Source organism: Apteryx mantelli, chromosome 5 (genome assembly GCF_036417845.1).
Source record: "Apteryx mantelli isolate bAptMan1 chromosome 5, bAptMan1.hap1, whole genome shotgun sequence".
Lineage (NCBI taxonomy): Eukaryota > Metazoa > Chordata > Aves > Apterygiformes > Apterygidae > Apteryx > Apteryx mantelli.
In genome coordinates, this window is record NC_089982.1 from 17,584,023 (window position 1) to 17,602,447 (window position 18,425).

Here is an 18,425-nt window from a genome sequence, read left to right on the forward strand (position 1 = left end):
TAACATCTGCCTCATGATCAAGTATGCAGCATCTACTTAAAAGAGAAAAGGCTGGATATATCAACAAATTATAAAAAACCTTTTGCATGTATTTCTACCTACATGTGATACCTGTGCCTGTGTGTACATGTCTAAGGCTGGAAGAGAGCAGGCGCTCACTCTGAATACTGCACCTCCAACACTGGAGAAGACCACAGCATTAACACAGTGCCTAAAGCACAGACTAATTATTTAAATGCTCAGAGTTTTATCTGGGTAACCAAAAATGTCTTCCTTCTACCCTAGAAAAACTGAGCTTTCTGCCCAGGAAGTTCAGCTGATAATGTCTGGTTTAAGTCTACCGGTGAGATGAATGAAGTGCTCTCCATTATGTACTTTTTTTAATAGAAATGATACATTCATTACCAATCTTGTACTAAACAACTGGATAAATTCCTTGTTTACTGGTTTCAGAGGATTCCTCTGGGCTTCAGAAAGGGGACAAGATTTCAGGTAGTGCTTGAAAAGGGCTGAATCAAGTAAAATGGCACATGATTTTTGTATGGATGTGGATACCTTTGGCCTAAATCTGGATACGATGAGACCATGACAAAATAAGCTCTAGCAGGAATCATGGCCAACTTAGAGCATTTAGGTAACTTACATCAGCTCTTAATCCAGTTTTAGGTATACCAGACAGAGGCATAATGTTAAGACCTGCAGGAAACAATCACTTTGTGAGAGAATAGTCACTGCTGTTTGTTGATTTGGGTTTTAAGTGGACTCTCGGGTGCTTTTGGAAAATCTCACCAGAGTCCTAGGCTCCCAAGTACTTAAAAATATTAAAACTCCATTAAAACTACATTAGAACTACATTAGAACTACTACTAATAGTTCCTTCTACTTTAAAACATAGGGCCATCAGAAATCAAGACATACAGTTGTTCATTTACCATGAATACAGACAAAAAGAATACAGTGGACAATTTATGAGAAAACATATCTCCAGAGAAAATTTCCTCCTAAAATCTGATAATTTGAAATTCATTTGCTCTCGGAAGCTTGAGAGTTTGCTATGTACTTTCTGTGCATTTAATATTATAACTCTGGATATGTTTGTTTTCTATTTGCATCATTAGATTCTCTTTTGCACCCAGATAAAGAAGTTCACCCCAAATGTAGCCTCAGCTATTGAATCCAATAGTCTAAATATTTATATGGAAAGAACAGTCTTTCCATCAGTTTTGCATTTCCAATTGTTCAGTTACAATGAACCCTGTTCACCCACTGGCCAGGTGAATTGAATTTTTTTATCTGGATTCTCTAGACAAGTCTTTTTTTTAAGTTATATATCCATACCTTTGTTTTCCCTCTAGTGTAAATGTTTCAAGTGTAAATATTCTGCCTCTCCACTGGTTCTAACTATGGCAAGGCAAAGACAGTGCAAATGTCTCACCAGAATACAATCATCATTTTCTTCATTGCTTTTTATTTTTTTCAATAAAAGAGCATTTGAACGCCCTTGCCCAAAATTCTGTACAATATGTGGGATGTTCTTCCAAAAAAGCAAGCTCAATTTCTATGTCCAGTTGTCTCTTCCAGACTGAAGTCTGCTTCAAAGATTATTGGCGATAATCCAATCAATCACCCACCTTGTCTCACTAACGTCTGTTACCAGACAAACAAAAAGCTACCTGTGCAAAGGTTTATTCCTCAGCCAGTGTATCTACAAGCTTAATACAGCTGGGGAACTGCGTGGATTTTAATGTCTTTGTCTATTAGGGTCTGCAACATCCTGGGCAAATTCTGAGATAGGAAAAAATCTCTTCTCCATGATTCAATGGGAGGGACTTTGAGACACGCAGCATCTCTTGCAACAAGATGCATTCAAAACCTTGGAGGATAAAGCCTTTGAGTCACTGAGCAGAGATCTCATCTTTAGCAGAAATCTCATCTTTATTTATGTATATCTTAGCATCGATAAATAACTTATTCATCATAAACAGGTAAGTACATACCTATAATCATACACATATACACAATTCTGGCATAAAAAATAGAAGATATATAAATAATCTGTGCTGTCAGATGTATGGAAAGTAAATTCTGAAGTTTTTCAGGTTACAATTATTTCTATCTTCTAGATTAGTGGCAATTATCTTTGCGATTAGTAATTTTATAGTATTTAATCAGGATGTCACAACTGCCTTTAAGATACACACTTTATTTACATGCTGAAGGAATTAACTTTTACGTCTGTATGTTATTGCGGTCAGATATCATGGTTCAGTCAGGATAGACAGAGTACAGGCAGTGTGGAGAGGCTGCCTCATCTTAACGAAGTTCTGCATTATTATGCTGTCAAATACCCAACATCTGAGCTCCTAGTAATGCAGATCTGTTCATTTCTGGTTTGCAATCCAATGACATTCAAAACAACAAGCACACGCATGAGTAAGTTTATAGCCTTCTCCTCCCTCCCCTTTTAAACGTTTGATTAAACGCCCACACAATATTCATTTTTGATGAAATACCCATCAAAATGTCGTATTTTAAGAAAGCAGTTCTATGTAATTTCCTTTCCAGAATCCAAATAAAGGTATTCATGGGCCTAATGAGAGGGAGGTTTGGGGCAGAAGGTCTGCGCTGTACCTTGCTTCCTGAGGGAAAATGCAGCACACGTTGACGGCAGTGCAAGCCAACCATGGCAGGAAGTGAATGTAGCCTTTCAGTGTGAAATGTCAAAATGACTTTTCATTGTCAGCCCAGAAGGTCAAACGTAAGTTCTGAAAATAAACCCATCTACACTTCAGGTACTTGTGCTTTCATTTTCTCTATCACAAAAAGTATTGTATTTGTTTGCACTCAGATTTCAGCTCAAGTTTATTTGCAGGAGTGCATATAAAAGGTCTTTTTCACATCTGCAACCCATTCGAACTTATAACAAAGAATACTTAAACCTTTCATATGGATCCAGGAGTTGTGTCTGACTAAAGATGGTTGAAATCAATACTGCAGGCAGAGGAATGGAGATCTTACACCTGGCAACCATGAAAGCATGGCTATGAAAGATTCAACATTTAATTTGTAACCCAATCTTAAAAGTTACTCTTTTTTTTTTGAAACATATTTGAAACATGAATTTGTAGTTGATGTTTCCCAATTCAAAGCTAGCATAGAAAAAACACATGAGGATTCTGAGAAATCATCATCATTATTATTATTTGAAAAAAATGAAAGAATTTGCTAGTGATTCCAGTGGATATGTTAACCTGCCTTTTACTTTGAAACATGTTGTAATCTTGCAGGCTGTTTCCCAAAGTAGGGAAGCAAACACAAGGACTGTGTCCTTTAAAGGCCCTTGTTTCACAGAGCAATTTATCATTTGAATACAAAGACATAATACCACAATACAACAATTTAACTGATAAGTATTGGCTCTAGCCACAAGAGGCTTTCGCTCTTGCCACCAAAGTAAAACAGTCAAACCCTGGCTTGCTTTGCTCCACAGGTCTAGCTTGTGCTCTCTTGGATAGCTCAGCTAGGTAGCCACAAACCTCTCTGGACTGCTCCTTTACTCCTTTACATGCCTGACTTCAGCTACTTGGTTTAGGCAGAAATTGGATCAAATCCAAACACCATATATGCAGACACTTCATGGACAAACAATTTTATTTATTGGCCAGTAAAGAGCACTTTTAAGTGGCAAGACTGAAGCAAAACTGTCAGATCAATATACTAGGTCTTCTTTTGCAGTATCTATTTATGAATACATCTGTATCATAGCAAAGCAGTTACGCAATTTCTATTTCCCTAATATATTTTCACTTGCTAGAGATTATTTAATGAAAGTAGAATGGTAAGAAGAACTATCGCCCACTGATTGCTTCTAGTTTAGGCTTGGGGAGGAGGGTGTCTAATCCTTCACGTTCACATTCTGTTCCTTCACTTAGACATACAGGGCTTGGTCTGTAGATTTGTGTCATGTTAAATATATATATAGCTTGTGAGGTGGCCATACTGTTGGGATGAGCAAATCCAGCTTTGAAGTCTACACCTCTTTCTGTTTATAAATAGAGTCCTGAATGTTAAATATTGCATTGAGGCAGATTGTACCTTCCAAAGTAAGCCATTAAATAGCTTTAATTTTATTGTATCCATTACTATACATGCAAGTAGAAAATGTATGTACATTTATGTAGGTGAACAGGCAAATCAGGTCTCATTCTTACACTCCTGACAAGTCCCTAATGTTGCAAAATCTGTTTTCCATAGCATAATAAGGCCCTGTACCCTGGTAGGAACAGCACGTGCCCCTTAAGCCTTATGCAGAGATAGCAGGCCCACGCTGGTTATTGGGGCTGGGGACAGGCCCAGGAGGAGGCTGTGCTCCCTGCCTGCAAAGGGCACACAGCCTCAGGGCAGCACAGGCTCTGCAGGCTGCTGTCCCAGCCCTGCCCCGGGCTGTCCTGCGCCATCTGCATAGCCCAGCATCAGGACTTTACAATTAAGACTTACACAAACAAAACAACAAAAGCTCTCAGGGACATAATCACCAAGTGTCTAAAGGGCTCCTTCTACCTCAGCTGTAAACAGACTCAGTAAAATATTACAAGATTGCTAAAATAATTATTTGCAAAGAGGTGCAGCGACGTTCATTGTGAAGTGCAGAGACTTCTTAGGAGGCAGAGATACAGAAGGCAAAGGGGCTAAGAGGTGAGGGAGCTCTTGGAGTCACGGCCTGACAAAACTGCAAAAGCGACAGGAAAATCTACATAACCTAAGTGACAGACACAAACTCCAGGAATCAAATCATGGAGGGATGTGAATGGCGCTTGAGCTCCAGTGAGCTATTGTAAACAAAGGTGCCTACTGCCAAGTGGTTGTGTAATTAAAAAAGAGAGAGTATGAGATACGGGAATTTCTGGATCAGTCAAACTAGATCTTGAGAAGCTAGAGAGCGGCTTCACTTGTGAACAGAACCGGGTGAAGCAGTGAACCATAATAAAAGTTCAACACCACCATATACTGGAACAATCTTGGGAAGCTAAATTCCCTCTCTTTTCCCAGCAGATTCTGCAGTATGATTATTTTGTTCTCACTCTGGGTCTGTTTGATGCAATCCACTTTCTCTCTGAGGAAATAACATTTTGTTTATGCTGCTTCTTTCCTGTATATTCAAGAATTTCTGGTTTTATGCACTCAGCTATGCTGAGAGTGGTTTCTGGCACCTTCTGTGCTGCAGGTACACTTTGTTCTGTACTCTCTGTGTTGTCCTCAGACATCACCGGACAACACAGTAATGTTATGATACCAGTATCTGGCACAGGTCTGACTGACAACCCTTTTTGCAAAGAGCAAAAATCTAATCCTGATTTGCTAATGCATTTTTAACAAAAGAATGAAATCTGCTTGGAGTAATCTATGCAATAATTACTTATTATTTTGAAGGATTCAAGCTACTTCTGGATGCTAATTAAATGCTTGTGAATATTAGCCTCCCCATACTTACAGAAACATAATTATATCTCCATCTTTCACAGCAGAGCTCATTCATGAAACCCATGCTTAAAAAATGTCAGCCACATAATCAGGAAAGAAAAATAATCCCATGTGATTTAGGTGACGAGCTATGATAAAAAATAAAAACATATAGCTAGGATGAGTGATTTAAAAACAAACCATGTATTTTTAGCAGGGATATTTGGATAAGTATTACAAATAGTGAAAAAAATCAGAGGAAGACAAGACTAGGTCATGAATAATTGTTTAACCAAAATAGAGCTAATTAATTATTTTAAAAGAACAGTTTGACCTGTGAAGCACTGTACAAAGAGTAATCATACAAAAAGTAATCACTATCAAAACTCTGTAAATTGGGGGTGGGAGACATTCTGGAGTTAGAGTAGATGTGGGATGTGTAAAAATAGAAGTGCTCCTACTTTTATATAGAGGATGAGCAATGTGCTGAAGTTGCACAGTGATATGCTGATGTAGAAAGTCCTGCAAATCAGAGGTGTTGGTTCCACGAGTATCGAAAATCCTCACCAAAGCAGACACTTCTGGAAAGCCATATATCAAGCTGTAAGGAACTGTATTTGCTTTGAGATGCATCATTTTCAGTGTGACATTGAATATAACATTATGTACACACAACATCACAGAAGAGTTAATCCTAATTGCGTTGGGATTATAATAGATGACTCTATGCACTTTAATTTGTCATAACCATCATTAACTGAATTTGCAACAGTTGGTGTTTTCCATGCAATGAAGATGTTTGGGTCAGTAATTGAAGGTTTTGCCATGTGCTTGAGGCTGGGATTTTACCTGCTCTATCAGAATTTTCATTCATTGGATCAGGTTCTCACTGTATGTGTATTTTCTTACTCTGGTGATGGCTGCTCTCCCAACTGAGCATTGCTTCGAAGGGACTGTTTCTGGCAAGAAGCTGGGAGGAGAAGAGTCTTCACCTGCCTTTTTTACGGAAAAAAAAAACCTTCTAACCTAAGTTTGCTAGGTTAACTAAAAATATTACTGGCCTTTGAACTATAACACTGCAGGTAGTTTTGCCGCATCTGAGCAACAAGATGGGAGTAAGAGATTCCATGTAGGAGATAAAAGGAAAGATAATGTTGATTACAGTCCAAGGCAGAATCAAATCAATGTCGCTGTCATTTTTGGTACTACTTAATTAGAACTATTCTTCTGATTATCATAGAAAGTCACATAGACAAGTAATAATGTAGAACATATTCCAGCTGGTAAAGGTTCCTTCACAAGGAAACTGTGCATTGATAACAATGATTTATCATGATATAAATCTGGAAAAAAAAATCTAAAACATGATTGCCAATCTGGAGAAAATGACCAAACCAATGATATATGGCATTCCATGTCACAGCAACACAGGGAGTGTTAAAGGCTTTATTCTCATGGTCCCAGTATCCTGAAGTCCCTTGTTATATACAGAGACTGCTAAAGAAGTCTGAGTCGTTTCTGAAAATCTAGGGAAAAAAGCCTTGCCAATGCCATACAATATGACCTTCAACTTCAAGCATTCTTAGAGAAGTTTGCTTACAACTGCACTTGCAGTCAGAATCTAAACTGTATAAAGGATTGCGCTGTGCTTAATCCCTTGCCTCTGGCCTCAATTAATCTATAGTATATGGTTACTGATCATGGCATTGATTTTCTTCCGTGGCTTTCTAACACACACTGTCTTCAGACTCTCTCAGGCATGATATCAAATAGAATTCCACTCTGCTGTGCTATATCGGCATTTTGTTGAAATCAGTGAAATATAAGCACAAGCTTGGAGAAATTCAGTGGTGACATAAATGCAGTAAAAGGTTTTGTACACAGGGTATATAAATTGGGCAGCAAATGAGTTACAGTCACTTTTATCCATTTAATGGTTAATAGCCATGCAAAACTGATGTAACTACACTGATTTATCATTTGCTGGATCACATTAAACCCTGAAGTTGGGGGAAGTTATACCTGATAAACCTACGCAGAGCTGCTTTTGGAGATATGAGGAAGGTCAGCCACACATTAAAGTGTATGAAATTAAGGAAGAATTAACTCTTATACTTAAGCATGCATACTTACTAAAAATTGACTTTCCTGGAAGTAGGCACTTAACATACTTCTTCTGTCCAGCTGGCGCCCAAATTTAGCTTGTATCATACGTTTTCATAGGCTGTTCCTGCCTACCCCAACCAGTATTTAATTTACTGTACCTAAAGGCATGGAGCAGAAGCCCTATAGGTGAAAACAAGTTCCCCTTCAGTTTTTTCTGCCATTGCTCATTCTAAAAACTACCTATTGCCAAGCTATTATTAACAACCAAGTGATTCAGTTCATTTTGAAATGGTTCTGTAAGCTGCAAATGGAGCTGTCCTTAGAAGTGGGAAAAAAATCCACCCACTCTAGCAACATAGTTATAGCACTAGAAAATGTATCTGTCACTAGTGGTTCACTTTTAAAGGAAAGAGTCTTGAAATCCTTCCTGGATTAGAAATGACCAGGAGGGACTTGGACGGGACAGTCCTTCTATCCCACTGCAAATGCCATTGCTTGGGCAAAATGAGAATCCATATGCTGGTCTAAATGAGAACCACATCAGCTGGTATTAGCCATGAAAATATAATGAAAATTAATAATTTTACAGAATTATGAGCAGTTTATGTTATGGAAAATCACAAAGTTAGGAAAAAGGGATATAAAACCAGCTACATTTGAGCAAACTATAAATCCCTCTAACTCTAGCAACCTGTCTTTTCCAGTGGCCATTAGCAGGTATTTAGGGAAAAAATATAAGAAGGTGAACAGTTATGAAATGATCCTTTCCTTGAAATACCCAACCACCTTCCTAATCAGTTGTTTAAGAACTTTTGAGCTGAAGATTCAAATAACTTTCAATAGCCACTGACTGACTTGTCTTCCATAGGAATGTCTAATCCTTTCTTTGACGCTCTTAGTTCTTCGTTTTATCCTGAATTAACAAGTTCCACCAATTCACTATGCATCATCTGAAAAACTAGTTCCTTTTGTTTGTTTTGAGCCTGCTTAGTAGTGTGAGTGTGCCATACATATTGTACCACAAGAAATAGTGAGTAATCACTGCCTACCTGCTTTCTCTGAACCATCTATGGTCTTAGAGACCTCTGTCATATCTCCCTTAGTCATCTCCTTTTCAAAATGAAGGCAACCGCATACTATTACTGTTAATGAGATCAGATTTTTTCCTTTTTTTTCTTATTACATCAGTATATTTCCAAATGAAAGAAAATTCCTAATAGAATAAAAATATTATCTGTAAATGCAAGCAAGATTCCTGCCCTACCCTGATTCAAGCAAAATAAGGAGATGTCTTTATGCTACTTTTCCAAATCAGTCATAACCACTTATTAAATAACCTCATTACTTCATTAGATACGGGAAGAGTAGCAGTATGTGTCTGCCTTTTCATCAGGGCTTAGAAAAGTCAAAGAATATTGTGTATGGTTCATGTGTTAGACAGGTGTGCGTAGTCTCATTTTACAGCAGGGTGAAAAGGGCAATAATTATAGAAGTGTCTGTGGCCAAGAAATTCTTCATGCAAAGCATCTGAGTGCGCTGGTGTGTCTGATGGGTTGTAGGCATCAAAGAGCAAACAGTTGCATTGCATTCAGAAAAGAAATAACTGCTAAATTTTAACACTGAAACGATATAGCAAAAGGAACAAGATTTCTTTATAGGCTTCTATGCTTATTTCAAGAGGGATTGTAAAATACTGCTTCAAAGAGCTCCACAACCCACAGCTGCCTGACTCCTACTAGAGTCAATAAGATCTATGCAGTGAAATCACCATCATACCATGAGAAGATGTCTGCAAACATTTTTTTTAATCTTTGTCTTTAGGCTATTATAATCTCTCCTTAATAAAGGAAAATCTAACAGTTTTAATTGCCATCCTTTCTTAATGGCTTATTGGTAATTCATTCACTGCTCGATTCTTACTATCTCTGCCTCCCTCTCCTTCATAATGTGATGCAAAAGTCAGCCTTTGTATGAATGGGCTAAAACCTCTCTCTCTACTATTGGACCTGGAGTATTCCCCAGCTACCATGTCTGCAAGGCCAAACAATGTTCTGACCAAATACAATACTCAGGCTTGCACCATCCTCCCAGCCTCTCACACCCCGACTACCTGCGGAGAAAATCTAGGTGCAAAGGGCAGGCAAAGGGAGCTGCAAAGGGAGCTTGGGGCTGGAGGCAGGACTGCAGGGCATGTCTTGGAGCTAGCCTGCTCTTTGAACCCAAAACAGCCACAGACAAGTAGCATTAGTAGAACTAGAAATATTGGGTCAAATCTTAAGAGATAATGATGGTGGATTCTGCCCTCTCCAAATTGTGAATATACTTTTTCCTGTTTCTTGGAAGATGCACAAGTATTAAAAACAAGCACATAATAACAATGTTATGTCAAGTATCTTGTTTTTCCTCTTCCCTGTCTTAGAAACTACATTAAATACTTTGGGACAATTTTATGTGCCATTTCAAACTCCAAGACTGTAAATTCCATGATCAGTGAAGAAAAACTAGGTTAAGAAATGATATGATCAGATGCTTTGTCAACAAGCAATTTCATATCAAATAGACTAACTTATGATTTTTTGTATATTCTTTGGGATTTCCATATAATATATTGCATCAGTGTAACCACATTATTAATGATACTCCATGCTTCACTGGTCTTCCAGAGTGCACTGCAGTTGCTATTCCACTACTTAAAACCATTCTAGGAACTTGATGTGAGCACTTTGTTGAAAAAATAATTAGTAAATCAAAAGCTGACCTGACAAGAACTGAACTTTGGTTCTGCAGATCAGACTTACAGTGGTACACTTTCAGGCAGGTGTAATCAAAATATGAATATTAGAAATATTTTATTTGGGTGTCTAAGATTACATGTGTAAATGTTTGAGCATGGGAGGGAAGAGCTCTGGGGATCAGAGCCCCACTGTATTTTTTCATGATGACTTTAGCACCTAAACACTTTGGAAAATCTGAGTCTACACCACAGACAAGAAGTTCGAGTGAGTTGGTTGAGAGTGATGAGAGAAAAGACATTGGGAATTTTATTCCAAGATAAACTGATGAATCGCTTTATTGTGACTATGTTTTCTGCTTAATCAATACATCATGTCGTCAGGCTGGGGCTCAGAATGGATCTGGGTATAGTATTGATCCATATTCGGCTGGCATTTTACATTGTTGTAATCCAGATGGGTAACTAAGGGAGTACTTGTTCAGTCAAATCTGTGTTGAACCTGGTTCTGTGCCAGAGTAAATCAAGCTAAACTTTTAAATAGCCAACAGAGTTAATTATGAGGAAAAATAATTGAGCCAGGGAAATCAGAATCAAGTCCATTTGCCTTTGTGCACAATATTGTAAGCACTGGAATAAGAAATGGGATAAAATCTAGCCATGCAATATTTGTCATGTAAAAGGGGTGATGAGATTTGGACCCCTCAGAAAATTTGACTTCTAATGAAGAAGAGATTGCTCCACAGAGTCAGGAGAGAGATTGAATTATTGCCTTTTAAAGTTCAGCCAGTAAGGGAAGATGTGTGAGAGAAGTGGAGACAGCAGCTGACAGCAACCAAAACAAGAGAATGAGCAAGTCCCCATGCTGCAAAAGCACACAGCCTCTATGTAGTTTGCACAAGGCAGAACATTTTTTCTAAGTCATTTCTCTGAACACTGCACCCTTGCAAGGGTCCGTCGCAACCTATACTACACAAGTTATTTGCTATTGCATCTCATCTCTACTAAAATAGGCCAATTTTATATTAACATCAACTCCGACAATGCTTGACTCCTTCCTAGAACAAAAATAGTTCAGTCCCTGGCAGCATGGCATCCCTGATAGTCCACCAACTTTAACTTTGCACTAGCTTATTATGGTTCCTTGTCTATTATTTCCTAATTTAATCCATTTAAAAGTTCTGATGACTCTCACACAGCAATTCTACAATACCATCTTTAGCATAATGGCTCTTTAAATCTCCTCATTCAGTTATTGATAACAATCATTCCCTGCTACACAAGAAGTGTCTCAACGTACAGATACATGCATTAAAGGGGTTCAATGTTGCTACGATATATACAATACCCTGTGCATAAATACATCATAACACATAAACAAATCCCAGCAGAGTCAGTTGAACCATTCATCCTAGAAATGGAGACCCCGATCACTCTAAGAAAATGAAAGACTCTCCAGAGCTTCTGTGTAAGAATATAATTCCCCTGCCACCTTAGCCAAAATTTTGCTTCCTTCAGCTGTTGTGCCCGTGCTGCAGGACCATTCATTGCCTTCTGTTTTGGCAGGGGCAAGTATATTTCACAGGGTTTTTCTATCTTAGTAGCTTGTGAAGTATCTTACAGTCCTTTGGGATGTGTGACACTGTACTGACGTAAAATATTTGCAGCTTAATCAGCTAGTATGTTACATGTTTTTCCTATCTTCACTTTGAACATTTTATGTTCATGTAAACATTGGAACATGCTACTGTGTGACCAGACTACCTAAGATTTCTCATATACCTTTAATTTGCATTTATACCTAACTGACAATTGCTTTAAGTATTCTATTCCCATATCTTTTAATTGAAATAAAAAATTCTCACTCTACTTCTTATGATAGATCTGAACTCTGTAATTGGATTCTGCTTGCATGCGTGGAAGAGGTACTTTAGGTCCATTTTGTACCCCAAATGTATGTTTACTGTTAATGTTACTGAAAGATGAAATCATGTATGGTTTGGACAGTGAAGTAGAAGAGATGGGAAATTGTGTGGCTATTCCAGGGAGATTTTGACATAAGCAGGGACACATCACAGAACTGTTGTTATTTATAGATGTACATTAGCCATGCAGCCATGATGTGATGGGACACTAATAAAACAATCCGTCAGTCTATATATTTGATAAAGTCATTCATACTTCCTGTTTTCAACGGAAAGCTTTCCACTCCCCAGCCCCCGCCCTTTGGGTGCATGCATTTACTGGATTTCCTTTTGGAGTAGTATTTATTGACCCACATCTCTGGTAGTATTTAAATTCACTGAAAATAAATAGCTGTATTAGATTAGAAAGCAATTTTTTTTTAGTAGACTACCTTCTGTTTCTACACTTATTTTTCCTGGAGGATGGAGATTTCCAAACAGAAACCTGTGGAAAAAATGAAACCCCATTCTAGGTTCCAGGGAAGATATGACTCTAGTCATACGTTTCTGCGTTACATTTTTTAACATCTATTCACAGTGCTGCTCTTTTGATAAACTTTAACCTGCCGAGTGCAGTACCACGAAGTATCAACATTCAAGACACATGAGTAAAAGGTGCCTAACATCACAAGGTTTGCTTAAAATCATGACAATTCTTGAAGTAACTTTCGATTTTTTTTTTAATATTCTTTTTGGAGTCACAGCCTTTAGGATTTATATTCTCAAGATGTCTTTAGCAACCATAATGAGCAGAAAAAGCATTCTGTTTTCCCAAATGAAAGATGAGACTTTCAGCTAATCATATGGATACACAGATCCAGGAGACTTGTGGTAGAATTGCAGTCTTTGGGAAAAAAAAGATGCATGTCGTGGTGACCAGATGATTTCTGAGAGCTGCAAAGCAGGGGGAAAAAGAACAAATAGCTTCAAGAAAGGAAGAATAGACAATAGGGCATAGGAGACTGCTGTCCAGAGATTTATAAAAGGTGTATTTTAATATTCTGAATAGTTGATTAATTCATCAGTGATGGCAGAGTTATTGATGGAATCTTCAGACTTTTGGCATTATAGGCAGTGACAGTGTTTTCATAAGTTTTTATCTGATTTTGTTAGATATTCTTGCTATTCCAGGGAAAAAGTCCTGTCTCTTTTTAATGTAAGTTGGATTAAGCATCCATTTATTTTTTTGTAAATTGCTGTGCAAAGCAGCAGTACTTAGCTATCCAGGAATATTTTAAATTATACAGGCAAGATAGCATACAAGTTCTGGTTGTGTTAGGTGATTCTTGCTAGGAAAAGTTTCATATGATGAATAAAAACAGAAGCAGGAAGTTTTTTTAAAGACATGACACCATTCTTTATGCTGCAGAAATAGTTCTCTTTCGTTTTTTTTTTTTAATGTTTGTTTATTTCTAGATTATTTTTGTGCTAAGAAACCACAGAAGGTTATGCAGACTCTGCAGCGTTCTGTCTAGAAGCATTTATCTAAAAATATCAGAGGATTATGGGTTATAGTAGGCATGTCCTAGAGCCACTTAAAGTTAAATAAACATTTTACATTTGTTTTCTAAAATAACATAACAAACCCAACCAAACCGTATCAGCTTTCTTGAAGTTATAACCAATTAAAATCAAACTTTATATACATCTGGAACTGTTTGTGCTGAAATTGTGAGAGAGTATATTTTGTACAGTGTTGGAATTTGATTGTATTTAATTCCATGTAATTTTTAGACATGGACATAGTGCTTTTGGCAGAGGTTAGTTTGAAGGTATTGGAGAATGCAGTCCATCAAGTGGGTACAACGCAAGCAGCTCAGACAACATCTGTGGAAGAACCATGGTCAGACTGAGACAGCAGTTCTGCCGTTCACTGAGTTTGCAATAAGGCACCTACAGGAGATAGCTGTGCTGCTGGGTTTTATGGGTGTGGGTAGTTTTCTGCTGATGTCACTCATTTTGCAAAAACCAACAAGCAGCTTTAAAGAAAAAATGTGACCAGCTTTTTTCTGCTATTTGAACTTGAACAAAATACAAAATTAACATGATGGAGTTATTTAGAGAGCTTTGTTCCTTCCACTGTCTGCATTTTTGTTTCATAGGGACTTTGTAATTAAAGCTGAGAGCTGAGTACTCCATGCTAAGTCCAGCAGGATTTCCATGTTGGCAAGAGAGGCCAAGGAGCCCTCCTCCATGGCCAGGGAGCAGGATGAACTGGGAGCCCTTCCAGGATGGCTTAAATCCAATGCACATGGATCACCTCAAGACTTCTGCAGCAGCAGCAGTAGCTACTTTGGCCTTTCCCTATGGCCACCTTTGCAGAGGCTGCCTCTGCTCTGTGTGGGCAGAACTTGCCTCCGCCCAAATTCACAACCTGTTTGTCTTTAAAATGTAAAATGTGAAGGCCTGTATTTACAGCCAGAGCTCCCAAAGTTACACAGTAGTAGAGCAATGCTCATTTGGACATATTAAACACACAGGTGCAAGTGAGCTGAATATAAACACATAGTTTTTTTGCTGTGGATGTGGAAAAGGGGAATGGATTTATTCTTAGTAAAAACTTTCTTAAAAGGCTGATTAGCACTGGAATGGCAAAGGGGAGGGTGGCTGCTCCACATGCTTCCTCTGTGGGCATGTGCCTCTCATGTTATTCTTCCTTTCATTTTCTGCAGTCAGACACCTACATTGACATTTTTTTTGGAAGATCTCACTTCAGCGAATATCTTTGCAGAATTCAAGAGAAAACAGATTAATAAAACCTACTTCGAGGCTGCAGTGAGAATGTCATCATAGGGAAACCGGAAAGCAGAATGGTTATGGGGTGACCAGGAACTGAAAAGATGAAGGGAAATTCCGAAATTCATAAGCCTATAAGGAAAACAACCTACTTTGGAGCTTTCAGGTTTTTTACAACAATGCACTTTCCCAGACTTTATGCAGACTTCTGAGATAAAGGCTGAAGAATGGTTTTTGTATCTTTCCCTTCCCAAATGGCTTCATTCTAGCAATTCTCTTGCCCATTTCACCCATCCCCTCTCTAGGGAAAAAGAGAAATAAAAACTCCTAAATTGCTTATACAGCCATAACCCTCCTTAATTATGATCTATATCTCTGTTTCTTTTTAATTAATTCCCACCTGATCAGGTTATTTGAATTAATTTTGACTCCTGAGTACTATCCTCTTGGCAGACTGAATCTACCTTCTGATTTTCACTTCAGCCTTATTCCCCAAACTTAATGTTATTCACTTTTACCGTAGGATTAGATGTCCTATTATATCTCTTTTTTTTTTAACTCTTTTTCTCTGAACATCACCTCACCCCAGTTTAACGTCAGAGAAGTCCTGGACTTCTCTGGACTCCTATTTGTGCTCTAGATGTATCAGCTTATTTTCATGGCTTCTTCCCAAATACCACAAGCTAACATTTTCCAAAAATTATTAAATCAGTCATGCTCCTACAGAAAATGATAGAAGGAAAGTTAAAAGTAAGACTGTGGAACTTGTTTAAAACCATATATATATACACACACATATATATACACACACACACATTATATATATGTATTTATATATGTGTATATATGTGTATCCCTTGTTTGCACACATGCACATATGTGCTGCAAAATGAGAAGTTAGCACAGTGCACATCAGACAGATGTAATTCTAAACAAGAGAAAAGAGAAGAGTAAAAGAAACTCTGTAGTTTTTAATTTCTATGTCTCTTCCAATACCTATGCTGCCACATATTTCTGTGTAATCAGCAAAAATTATTTATACTTAACAATTTCTCTTATGTTTATCAAGATTTACACTGTAGGAGGTATAAAAAAGTAACTAAGGCAAAAAGGCTGGAGAAAAAAGCCTGAACCAACCAACAAACAAAAATAAATAAGCCAGCCAACTGAACCAAAGAAGTCTGCTTCTTTATTCTATATTTTGTTTAGTTTCCCACTGCTTCCTTTCAAACCGCAGGCTCTGCTCCAGCTTCATGGATGTTTCCAAAAGCTCAAAATTCACAGAGCATCAGCGCAATTTGAAACGGACTGGGATATAGGCTGTTCCAGGATAACAGCATAGCCCATCTCCAAGACTAATTACTATAACATAGCAGTGCACAGCATGGATTTGTTACCCTTGTTTCTAAATGTGTGAGGTCTATCTGTTTAGTTAACAGCTGTCGACTTCTCGCTAGCATTACTGGCCTGCAAGCCTGTGCATATGAGAGGCATGTTCAGGAATCTATGCTTGACTTATAATCTCCAGAGACATATGTCCAGTTGGGGCTGAAAGGCAACCCCAGCTGACCCCACGATGTGTCTGGCGGCAAGCTCCCTACGGAGTGGGCACAGGGCGCGTTCATGTCTGGCGTGCCTGGCCAGCTGCCTCCCTGCACGGCGAGGTGAACCGAGGCCGGCTCCAGCATTTGCTCTTCACTCTCTGCTTTCAAGTTCAACTTTTCACATTATTCCAATGCATTGTCTGTTGTGAAACTGCATCAAAGCTCCATCAGATCCATGGGTGCCTAATAGATATTTGTTGTCAGGCTTTTTAAGGGGAAAAGAAAAAGACGAATCATCAGTCCCTAAAACAACTGCTTATTTATCACATGCCAGAACTAGGTCCTCCTGTGTTGGTGGCTTCTACTTGTAAAAACCTCTGTGACTTTCTGTCTCTTTTCATGAGCAAAGTAACTCTCAGTATGAGCTCTCAGTATGGCTGAAAGACAGAAATATGGAGCTTCGTAACTCTAATCTCCTTCTGTCCTAAAGCACCGCCAGAAGTAAAATAATGGATGCATAAAAAGGAGAACCTAGTAGGAATAGAAAGCTCACATCACTCCCTCATTTGGCACTCCTGCTGCTGTTATGGGACAATTATCTCCAATTCTGTTGTCAACAACTTAAGGAGGATGATGAAAATGGTGAAAAAAAATGTAGAGAAGACCCATGAGAATGCTTAAAGAATTGCAACAAGTCCTGTACCAGTGAAAGACTATAAAAGTTTAGTCTGTTTTGCTTACTGAGGAAAAGGATAAGGAGCAATTTGATCCCTCTCTCTGAGTACCAACATGAATAATAAAAAGCCTGTTGTATTAGCAGACAAGAGTGTAATTGGCTGAAAGGTGTGGATGGACTGGTCTAGATGGGAAATAAAGAGTTCTCTGGAGATTTTTCATGGTAGCTATTCAGGTCAATACAGAGAATGTACTTGGCGTTTTGAGCACTGGTGCCATTTTTATTGAAGCATTTCACAATGGCTATACGTAAATCAGTCTGGCTTATTAATTAAATAAAATGTTATATTTTAAGAAGTGCATCTTCAAGCATCTGTATTTCAGCATATACATTATGGAGAAACCTCAGCTGTCTTCTCAAAACAACAGAAGTCCAAAAATCAATGCAGAAGGAATTCCAGACCCCCAAGGTAAAAATCACCTCTTCTTTTGGCTTTCAGTTTGTGCTCTTAATAAGGAAGAAATTTAATAATTTTCCGCACTGTTATATAGGATGGCCATCCTAGCACTGCTAAGATTTTTTTATCATCTGACCACTTCCTAGAAGTGCTTAATGATTGATAAAATTACTTTTTGTAGCTTTTAGGTCCATGATTTCTACATCAAGCCATTTGCTGATAGAAAACTCTCAAACTGAGTCTTACTGTCCAATTTAACAATGCTATATTTGAATAAATATTTGAAGCAAAGTGTGTTGGTAGCATTTTAATTGGTGCTATTAACCCATTTTCTAGAACATTTGACATCCGAAGATTCAGGAATAGTTTCCTGTGGTCAGAAATGCCTACAAGAGAAAAGTAGTTCAGAGGTATCTGAGCGTAAAAAGTTTAACTGAGTGGGAGGAAGGCCTCTTTCAACCAACTCCTCCTGTCTCCAGAAGCATAAGTGAGGATACAGCAGAGGGAATGTGGTCCCCTGCAGATGATTTAATGGGCGCACAAGCAGACCACCGATAGCATTACCTCAGAGTAGCCTTTGAGTGCATTGGCTGTTGTTGTCCTCATTACAACACTGAGGCACTGAACATTTGAGGTCTCTTCCTTACTGAAAGCTTTCTGAATTTTTTATGTGTGCTGCTATAATAGTCTTTTTAATAAAAAGAAACCTCTTGATAAAAGGCATTAAAGCCAAAAAGAAAGCAGCAGCAAG